The 11,644-nt window shown below is 37.7% G+C and overlaps 1 pseudogene; it reads right to left on the bottom strand.

Annotated features, from left to right (window-relative positions):
• Positions 1-1,709: 1,709 nt before the first annotated feature.
• LOC131307010 (RNA polymerase II C-terminal domain phosphatase-like 4) lies at positions 1,710-2,808 on the bottom strand (annotated as a pseudogene).
• Positions 2,809-11,644: the final 8,836 nt, after the last annotated feature.

Raw genomic sequence — 11,644 nt, 5'->3', positions numbered from 1 at the left:
TCAGGCCTGAAGATATTATTCAAGAAAGACCTTTTGATATTTCTTTAGAAGAAATTAATATAGGCATCCTGTTTGGAAGACTTATTTAGGTCATCATCTTAGTGTGTTTGAATCATTATGTTCTCATCCTCAAATTTAAAATAACCCAACAATACCCTTGTATTCATTTCCTACAAAACGTAATAAAATTACCCATATATATATATATATATATATATATATATATATATATATATATATATATCGGATATACGTAGGATTTCAATCCCACAATTACAGGGATAATGCTAATCCCCTCCCCCACCCAACCAACATCACCACCACAGCCATAACAACCACCAAGAACCACCACCACCACCCAGACCCACACTCCTCTTAAACCAAAACCCAATCCAACTCCTCTCCTCCCTCTGGATCAAATAGAATCCCCTAACCTAATTAATCACACTCATAAACCCACACCATCTCTCCTATCTCTCTGTATTCGAGAATATGACCTACCGCCGTTTCCTCCCCACCCCCATTTCCCTCCCTACCGTCGTTCATCCATAGCCGTCGATCTTCTTCTATTGTCATCGGTTCTCCGTCGTTCAACCGGATCTCCAAAGCCGCTTAGAGTTCTCCTTCATAGTCAAATCCAGGAAATTCCAGCCCCTCTGTTGCCGTTCATAGCTCCTGGCTACAGTCACGGGTCGCCGTCACCGGTGATAAAACGGATGGTGGACAGAGAGGAAGATTTCACAAGAATGGAAAGGCAAACAATGGTTGAAAATTCACGGGGATGGTATGTTTATCATCTTGAATCTGTTGATTTTTGGACCCATAGATTCATGAAGTCAGGGCCTTTTGGTTTTTCGGAGGTAAAATATGGGGTGTAAGGGAATGAAAAAGAAAAAGAAAAACTGAGTTGGAGTTGTATTTTCTGAGTTATAGTTGTTAATGATTCATGAAACCTTCTTCATTTTTATCTTTATCAATCATACACGTATAATTCAATTTTAGTCTGGTTTCCATATCTTTTTCACTATATTTAGATTGAAACCTACACTTCTAAAAAATTGTCATGTTTTCCGATTTTTGTCATGTTTTTTATTTGATCATATTTTGTTCATCTACCTCGATAGAAACCTACACTTCTCAAAACTTGTCATGTTTTTTGATTTTTGTCATGCTTTTTATTTGATCATGTCTTGTTCATTTATCTCGATCGAAACCTACACTTCTCGAAACTTGCCATGTTTTTCGATTTTGTCATATTTTTTAACCCATTCGTTTTTGTAAGAGTTGTGTTTTCTTCTTAGATTTTAGGGGAATGAAAATATGAGAGAGAAGATTAGGAGAGATAAAAAATTCAAAAGATTAGGTGAGAGAAATGTTTGAAAGATGAGAGAGAATTGAGATAATTAGAAAAAAAATATATATAAAAAAAAAAGATTTGAAAAATTAGGAGAAAGAAAAGGGTAGTTTAGGATTTAATTGAATTTGAAGATAGAAAGATAAGTATTTAAACACATTAAGATGAGCACCTAAATAAGTAGGATAAAAAGGATGACTAATTAAATTCCCCATTTCTTTATGTCATTGGAGAATCGCACAGACTGAAGTTTGTTTATTTCAAATTCTGAATAAATTTTTCACAAATTAAGTTAACGTTACAGCCCAATTAGGTTAATAATATTGTTTACAAAAGTATGAGAGCCAATTAAAGTTCAGTAGCCACGGCTCAACCTATTCTTCCTCGGTCGCGTCAACGACTCAGCTGGCCGAGTCGAGCAGCTCTTCCTATACTTCTTCAACACCTCTCTTACATCTTTATCCGTAAGATTGGCCCCTGCAGGTAAAGAAGTACATAGTATGTATCTGCTCAAGGACATCAAGCGTGGAAGCGAGTGGCAGTGCCCCATTAGTCTCACTTTCATCGCTTTCCAACTTAGATAGAGACTTACGATCGAACCCCAATTGCCCACGACTCGAAGCGAAGAAATTGCATCTCTCCATCACTATCAGGTTCTCCTTGTGCTTTGCCCTTACCACTTCTGTATCATCAAGAATCAGCACAGCACTTTCTTTCCCCAATACCACATCAAGACCCTTTTGATGGCTCCGAGTGCAATCCTCTCGCGCAATGACTTTCGAGCCAAAGTACTTTTCTCCGGGGTCTAGCAACCTTGCCATCTCCAACGCGTAAGAGCGTTCTCCCATACATATGTACATACCAAACAATTTGCTTGCCTCTTCCAGGAAAATTCGAATGTAGGGCCTCAACTTGGTCAACATCTTTATGGAATCCAGTCTGAATAAACTGCCATTTGAAATATCTCGCTACAAATAATTCTCACCTGGTGTTACATCTTTAAGCAGGGTCGAATTGAGAAGCGTATGATCTAAGTCGAGAACCAAGTGAAGCTTCTTGTCTCGTAACGACTCTTTGTTTTGTAACCGAGCAATTTCTCCCTCAGCAAGCATTAAATCCTTGAATATGTACTTCAATGGATGGTATTTGGCTAAGCAAGCATCGTGATCCACCTTTTGCCCGCACGGTACACACATTCTCCTAATGCAACCAGGATGCCCACAAGTGTTCTTATTGAGTACTTCTAAACTTTGATCTCTATCTAACTGCCGAGTTGAGGCGCCCTGGCGATCCTCCCGTACCCTTTGTCTTTTAATCCTGTCCAAATTATCACCATCCTCCCGTACCCTTTGCCTTTTAATCATGTCCAAATTATCACCACGATGTTCTTGATCATCGGATGGTGTTTCGGGAGAAGATAGCAATATATCAAGGAATGAAGCAAAGCTCCTCATCCTGCTTGATTACGGACTGGTTCTAATTGAGGGAGAGAGAGAGAGAGCTTTTTTCGGAATACACGGGTATGAGTTCACTGCTCAGATCAATGTTTTTAAAATCAGACGGGATCGGCTGGTTCAACTAATAGACCCGTCAATCGATCCTAGGGTTTGGTTCAATGTTTATAAAATCGGACCGAATCAGCTGGTTCAACTAATCGGCCCGTCAACCGATCATTAGAGCGGTTTGGTTCAATGCCAAAACCCCTTAGTTAAAAGAACCGGTCCATTTTGAGATAACCGTCTCAAAATCCCGATCGTACCAGTGAACCTGTATAACCGGAGCAGGTTTAGACACCCGAACCGTTAAAATTTTTGTACTCAACTTCGGCAACGCGTCAGGCTGTTGACATTGCCACGTGTGCGAGATGCCCTTTGAACGGCTTAGTAACAATTGGAGGGGGCTGCGCCAAGGTTTAATAGAGGAAGAAAAGTTCACCCTTTTCTCTAGCAAGCGACGTGGGACCGCGGAGTGTAGTTAACAATTAACATAGCTGAGCATCGTATATCCTTTTCTCACTTGTTGCAAATGCAACCAAGACACTTGACCGATGCATTTTGCCTACCTGATATGAGGTCATATATATGATCCAGGGCCTCTCTTTACGAACTAAATATACATTAGCAGAATTTAATTATTTACTAGAACTCTTTATAAATGAAAAATTGCAAAGAAAAAGAAAAGTTACCTACTGAAAAATTTAAATATATATGTATATTACGTATATATGGTATTACGGTTCAATAATGGTTCGCCTGCAGTAGAACCGGTGACCCGTCCGCCCGGTTCCTTTTCCGGTTCGCTCACCGGTCCTGTTTTCAAAACACTGGTTCAGATGCCGCCTATGGTAGAGAGAATTTGATCTCAATAAATAGACGAAGGTTTGGTTTCTGTTTGTGTTTCCAGTCCAATGTGGGGTTAGATTTATTTGAACCGTTCCAATAGGAACTCTCTCTGTAACGACCCGGATTTTCGACCCAATTTTTTTTTCAATACAAATTTATATTGTTAAATTCCTAATTCAATAATTAATTAGATTGAATAATTAAAATATATTATTATGTGTACAATTGATATTATTTACACTATTGTATAAGATATGTATTTAAACTTTAGATATACAGGGAATCAGTGATTCATATTCATCTCTTATCTTTCCTATCTAAATCCTAAGTAGAACTCTATTCAAACTAACTCTCCACTTCTCTCTCTTATCCTATACATACACGCGTCCAGATACATTCTCACCATGTACATACATACGTCCACATACATTAAAATTGAAAACCCCTCCAAATGTGGCACTTGTCCCCTATTTTTTTATCATTATCAGTATCACTCTCCTTCCTCGTTCCACCACTTCTACACTTATCCTCTCACCTTCTAACTACCTTATTCTCTCTCATTATACATACCTACATAAATTCGAAAATTGAACACTAGTATATTATTTTACTCCCAATTCTATTGTTGAGTCTAGAAGAGAGAGAGAGAGAGAGAGAGAGAGAGAGTTGTGGCCATAGGTGTGTGCACACCGTGAGTTTCGTGGACACACTGCTGCTGCGGGCTCTGTCGGAGTGCCGCCGGACGCTGCCTCGAGATTTCAAAACCACCATGGCGATCTACGGACACCGTACAACACTTATTCGGACTTAGAATCGCGTTTGAGGTAGTTTTTCGGAAACCCAAAACTTTAATCTGCATTTTAATGGAGTTAAGACTTAGATTTAAAGTTTATTGAAAATAATGACCTGCTGTTAAATTATTAATTTATTTTTAGTCCTCTTTATATTAAAATTCAGTCCGATTGTGCTGGAATGATTAGTGTTATACCCTGTGAAAATTTATGATCGTTTAACAAGTGTTTGATTGCGAAATTACTATTAATGATGCATTGTTGATTTGTATTTGAGTGGACATTTACGTGTTTCATAAATTATTGGGGTAGATAAATATTTATGAAATATTAACAAGAATATTTTATTACTAAAAATTTATTTAGATTGTAAGCAAGAAATATTTTAGATTATATATTAGTTAATCTTTAACTTTAATAACTATTGACTAGAATAGCCTCGCATAATTTTGTTGTTATGAAAATCTCATATTAATATTTAATATAGTTAGTAAATACTAAATTTAGCAATAAGTATTTTCCAATAAAAATTAGTTTGTAAAATCTATGAATAATATGAGAGTTAAAGAAAATGTATAAATAGTAGAAATGTTTTATAAAATTTCTAAACAAGAGAAATAGACTTAATTTTAAGTGTAGTAATTAATTGTTTGACTGAATATTATTTTGTTACTCGCACGATTAATTCTATGGCAGGATAAATTTTATCGCATGGTTATGTGTTGTTGGCATGTTAGTACTTTTAGTTGAAATATTGAACCGTGTGGTATTTTGTTGTGGTTGTAGATTGGACACATAGGTTTCCCGGGTGGTTACGAGTAGTGAAACATGTAGACGATGATAAGTAAATGGAAAATGGTAAAATGTTGAAAGTGCGAGTACTGTATGGATTGTGAATTGAGCCATGGCGATGGCAGGGGTAACCTATGGGGCCCTGTGTTGAAATGGGTTACCTGCGGGGCCCAGTGTTGTGACACTAACGTATGATACGTCATGGGAAGTTTCTCTTCGAGGAAGAGAATAGGTCCCATGAGAAGGTTATAGTTAGTGAGACGCTAACGTATGATACGTCATGGGAAGTTTCTCTTCGAAGAATAGAATGGGTCCCATGAGACGATTATAGTTAGTGAGACGTTAATGTATGATACTTCATGGGAACTTTCTCTTCGGGAAAGAAAATGGGTCCCATGAGACTGTTATAGTTAGCGTGGGGTAGTGGATGTCCGACCTTAATGTATGATACGTCATGGGATGACTCGATTCTTCTGTTATGGTCTTAAGTGAGAACATGTTCGGTATATAACTTAGATGCGCTCACCTAGGACCCTGGTGCAGGATAAGCAAGAGGAAGGGTAGACCCATGAAACGATTGTAGTTAGTGGATGTGGGAGGAAATGATCTCGTGGAGATGATCCTTAGATTTTATGTAAGATGATGGATAGTAAAGAAAAAGACGATGTGTTATTATTCTGTACCTTCTGTGTATTATGAACTATTATATCGTTGATTTGCATAATATGGTATTGGGTTTTAGGATTTCTACTTGATGAATTATCACTCATGATACGTTTGTATCCTGGCAAATCATTTGTTTCGGCGTTCAATTTGTCAGAGTGTGCAGGATTTCACAGTGAAGCAGTTGATACAGGTGGGACCCCCTGGAACGGAGTCTGGGCCAACATTGCTTGGAATTCGTGTCAAAACTAGAGTCGCTCTGGAGTTGCTTTTGTTAAATAAATGTACATAGATTTTTGTATTATTTTGAAATTGTAATTTTTGTATAATGATAAATAGGGGCCTAATAGTTTGTAAAATTCAGTGTATTTTAGGGTTAATATTTCCGAAATTCCTTGAAAAATCGAGTCGTTACACTCTCTATCTCCAGAGACAAATCAAGAAATTTGTACTAGCGGGGGCACACAAATTAGTGAACTTAACCTGGAGATCTATAATTTCTTAATCAATATATTTTTTGCCAGTAAAATAACAAATTGATAAGTATATATGTAACTTTATCCTATATAATTACTAGTAGTGGATATGTTTGCACAAAAAGATGGTGCGAAAATTTAGCACTCTGAGCATTTTTTCATGAAAACGCATTTTATAAAAATTTGGTTAGATTAAGCCCTTTCCGGTTATATTTTTTTCCTCACACAAATTTGCTAATAAAAAATGGAGGATAATTTGAACGATTTCTAAATAATTGATGAACTCACCTCACACAAATTTGAATAGTAGATCGTTTACACAATTTAAGCAGTGAACGAGGATTGGGTTGTTCTTGTAATTCTGGATGAAATCTTCGGTAGTATTATTTGATCCTAAACTTTTATCCTTATATAAATTGCTCATATGATGAAACTATATCCAAGTGACTGAAATAAGAAGGTTTTGCACAGAAATGAGGAGGATGAAGTTTCAGACAGGTGGGTTTGGGTGTTGGGCCTGGATTTGGGTCATTTTCTAGAGATGGTTTACTAGTAATAGTTTTCTCCAAATAGGCGCCACGTAAGACCACCTCTAACTCTAGATGACTTTGCCTTGTACACATTACCTAATTCCGTTACCTCGTTAACGGCAAGGTTGATATTGAATTGAGATTAATTGTACAAGGACGCCTTTCAAAAAAAAAATACTACAAGGACGAAATTAAAACTATTAGTATTTTATAGGGACGAATTTGAAATTTGGTCATATTTATAAGGACCAAAGAAGTAGATAAGTCTATAGATGTACACACAAATTTTGATCGCCTTGCTTGTTGATATGTTATTTATAACTAGTGTTTGAATGTACCTACGGCACTACTTACCCCGATTGGAATTGATTTGTACCCTTTCGCTAGATTCGAACCATGAGCAAAAGCTAGAGAGGGGCGAGGGGGTCTCGATTGTGGAGAGCTTGAAAGGCGGGTCAGTGTCGTCATGAGTAGTGGAGTACGGTGAAGGAGAAAAGGGCGCATGAAAAGAATAGAGATGGTCTGGGTGAGGTAGTGTTTGTGTGGGATCAAAGAGAGAGAAGGAGAACTCTTCTGCAGCGGGATTTCAAATTTGAAAGTGGGTGTAATTTTGTAATTAAACAAAAGAGGCTGGACAATTTAATAAAAGAGAAATTTCACTTTTACCATTGAATCAATTCAATCTCAACCATTGCAACAATTTGTCCTCATACCATTGTGTTTTATAATAGAGATGTGAGTCTTTTTTTTGTTACTGGACTGCAGCCCAACAAATTTCGCGGTTATAGTCAGTCTTCTATCTCGCAACATCTTTATGCGCGACGGGTCCAAATATTTATTTTTGTTCGGATGGTGTTGTGGGCTACATAAATTTCTTGGCTGCGTGAATAGCCACATATATTCTCACAAGGATGACTACATTCACTAGAGAGGAATTTGATACGTGAAATTTTAATAGAGTGTGGCAGTAGGTTTATGTAATGAAGGACCACCCGTAGATAGGGGTGTAAACAAGTCGAGCTGAACCGAATATTGGCATGCTCGAGCTCGACTCGATTAGAATTCGTCTGGCTCAAGTTTGAATCGAGCCGAAAAATCTCGGCTCAAGCTCGGCTCAACAAGAATGTATAAAGCTCAAGCTCTGCTCGTTAGTATTCGGTCTGAAATAAACGAGCCGGCTCAGCTCAAATTTGAGCTCGAATTCGTCAACTTTTCAGCCTTAATATTGAAAAATTGACTAAACGAGCCAAGTCGAACCGATTATTGGCATGTTCGAGCCGAGCCGAACCGAACCTATATATTTCAAGCTGTAACGCCCCGATTTTTGAAAATAAAATCGAAGGTTTAAATATTAATTTCTAAAAATTTATTAAATTAAAATTCGAAATCCAAACCGGATAATTCACCCTAAAGTTTCGTCTATTACAAATTATCGTAGAAATACTGAAAATAGTCTTTGTGGTAATAAACTAAACAAAATCACAGAGCCATCCTCTAAGTTTGATACGGATCCCAAGCATATTCTGGCTCAGCTCCCACCTCTGGGTTCTCTTCAGCATAAAACTGTTCACCTTCGGGATTTGGTGTTTCTTCTTGATTATCTGCAAAATCTGGCACGGAAGCCAGGCAATCCGTACCTGAGTGAACGAGTTCACCCCGAAACATAATCCAACCCAACTACCCTTCTTACTTTACAGTTAGCATGCAACAGGATAATAATAGTGCGAAAAAGTAACACAGAGTTTGTTCCATATAATCAGTTTATTACTATCCATTAACTTGTCGTGTAATCTAAGATCTCCTCCGCGGGATCTTTCCTCCCCAACCACTAGCCATGCTCGGTCCCATGAGATCACTTCCCTTTGCTGTCGCAGATGCATCTAAGTTATGTACCGAGTATGCATCCCAATAACTACAACAAGGGGAAAGCTTATCATGCCTGAATCACGACTAGGGTTCGCTTATCTTATGTACCACTTCACAAACCACATCACAATCACCACTGGACACCCGCCAGTATATCAATTCATCACTGGACACCCGCCAGTCTATCAATTTATCACTGGACACCCGCCAGTTTCAATCTCATTACAAATCTCAACATCACGCCTGCAGGCAATCTAGAAATAAAACTTTCCAATTCATCCATTATCTAGTATCGTCTATGTGAACTCTATTCGCATACCACCCCATGTCTCTAGGGTCCAATCTATCACTCAAATCGATGCAATATACAACGAATCAATAATAATTAAAACAATTAATAAACAACGTAATCACGCAACTTATTATGAACGGGCCGTTGCCCTTAATCTTGTATAGTCACAATGTCAACAATAAAGTAAGAGTTTTAAAAGAAATTTAAAAGGAAAATTTTCCAGGCTTTTATTAATTAATTCTAAGATAATAGATTAATTAAAAACTAATTAAATACATTAATTGGATAAAAATATTGAAATATTTATCATGACTTTAATAAAAGTTCTAAAGGTCCTATGCAACCAATGGAGTGTTAAAAGTTGGGTTTGGAATGTCACGGGATTAATTTAAATAAAGACGTTTAGATAAAGTGGCCGAAAGTGAATTAAATAGATAATAAATAATTTGCAAATTTAAAATATTCTACTGTTAACAAGATTTCATCCTCAGAATATAGAGAGTCTAAATAAAATTATTCGGGCATTTATAATAAGGTTATAAGGCCGTAAGGAATTTTTGATTGAAAACGCTATAGAAATAACAATAAATAGTAAATTAAATAAAAAAAATATTATCTTAACAAGATATTATCTTTGAGATGCAAGAAGTCTAGGAAAAATTAGTTTGGGTGTTAAAACGTTGTTTGGAAGGTCGCAAATATTTTTCGTGTGTAAACTTTAATAGATAACGAATAAATAATTTAATAAATAGATAATTAAATAAAAAAAATATGATCTTAATAAGTTATGATCTTTGAAGTATGAAAAGTCTAGTAAAAATAGTTCGGGGGTCGAAAACGATGTTCGGAGGGTCGAAAAGTCAATTCGAAACGAAATAGGAACTGCCGCAAGGTTTGACCAAGTCAACCTTGCGGCTGGGCAGCGAACCGCAAACTCGAGCCTGGTTCTTGCGGCCCGCAGGTTGCGGCCGCAAGGTGCAATGCAGAATTCGTTTTTTTGGTTTTTGTGCTACGGTTTCGATGCATGAGACCATTTGGGCTATTGGGTTACGCATAAAAACAATAAATATACTTAGAGGAGTGTTTGGAAGGGATTATACTACCTTGGTTCGGGCCGAATTGATTTTGAAACGAATTTTGAAACTTTGGAGAAGAGAACTTCGGTTTTGGCGATCGGGGGACCTTGGGCTCGAATTGATTGACGTTTAGCGATGCTAGGAGTGGTAGAAACAGATTGGAATGGTCAATTCGGGTTTTGATTGGCTTCGGAAAGGAAACCCACTTTTCTCTCTCTCTTTTTCTCTCTCTAGAACTCCATTGATTGGAGTTCGATATTCTCAAATTTCTCTCTCCCTGTGGACTGGTGAAATATGGGGAGTGGCGTGGTGTGCCCTAGGGTCGGGGTTATAGGATATATATAAGGGAATTTTTATAAAAGTTGATGAAAGTTGAGTTTAAAAAGGATTCTAATACTAGGCTTGAGATGGACGAAAAAGGAGTGGAGATGTGATCAGGGAGAGGGAGTAGAGTCTGAGTAGGAGAGGGAGAGGTGGAAGGAATTTTCGTAATATGCATGCATGCAAATAAAAAGAAATAAGATAGGATAATTAGAATAGGATAATTATGTTTGATATAAATATATCCTATTAAAGAATAATTAATCTTTATTATCCATAATACTAATTATATGATATTATTATTAATAAAAATATTGGGTTGTTACAACCTATCCCCCTTAATAAAATTTCGTCCTCGAAATTAAAAAGTACCTTTAGGAGGAAACAGATTCGGGTAGTTGGCGCGCATAGTATCCGTTCGTTCCCAGGTTGACTCCTCAATTCCTCGATGTCGCCAAAGGATTCGGACAAGTTGAATGGTTTTTCCTCGAATGCACTTCTCACTATAGTCTTGGATTTCCACTGGTTGTTCCTCTAGAGTGGCGTCCTCGTTGAGTTCGATGTTTTCCCAATTGATGATGTGGGAAGGATGTGCCATGTACTTTCGGAGCATTGACACATGGAACACGTTGTGAACTCGGTCCAGTTGTGGCGGTAGTGCTAGGCGGTACGCCACTTCTCCAATTTTCTCGAGGATTTCAAAAGGGCTAATGTATCGTGGTGACAGTTTTCCTTTCTTTCCGAATCGAATAACTCCTTTTCGTGGTCTGATCTTCAAGAACACATGTTCTCTAACTTCAAAGGTCAATGGTCGGGTCCTTTTGTCAGCGTAGCTCTTTTGTCGACTCTGCGCGGTTAGGAGTCGTTGGCGAATGATTTGGATCTTTTCTGTTGTTTCTCGGACTAACTCTGGTCCTAGTAAGCTTGCTTCTCCCAATTCAGCCCAACAAACTGGCGATCGACAAGGTCGCCCATACAGAGCTTCGTATGGTGCCATGTCTATGCTGGATTGATAGCTGTTATTGTAGGCAAACTCAACTAGGGGTAAGTGTCGTTCCCAACTTCCTTTAAAGTCCAAAACGCAGGCGCGGAGCATATCTTCTAGGATTTGGATTGTTCTTTCGGATTGTCCATCCGTCTG

Source organism: Rhododendron vialii, chromosome 11a (genome assembly GCF_030253575.1).
Source record: "Rhododendron vialii isolate Sample 1 chromosome 11a, ASM3025357v1".
Taxonomy (NCBI): Eukaryota; Viridiplantae; Streptophyta; class Magnoliopsida; order Ericales; family Ericaceae; genus Rhododendron; species Rhododendron vialii.
The sequence above is the reverse complement of the archived record's forward strand: the minus strand, read 5'-3'. Positions and strand labels throughout refer to the sequence as shown.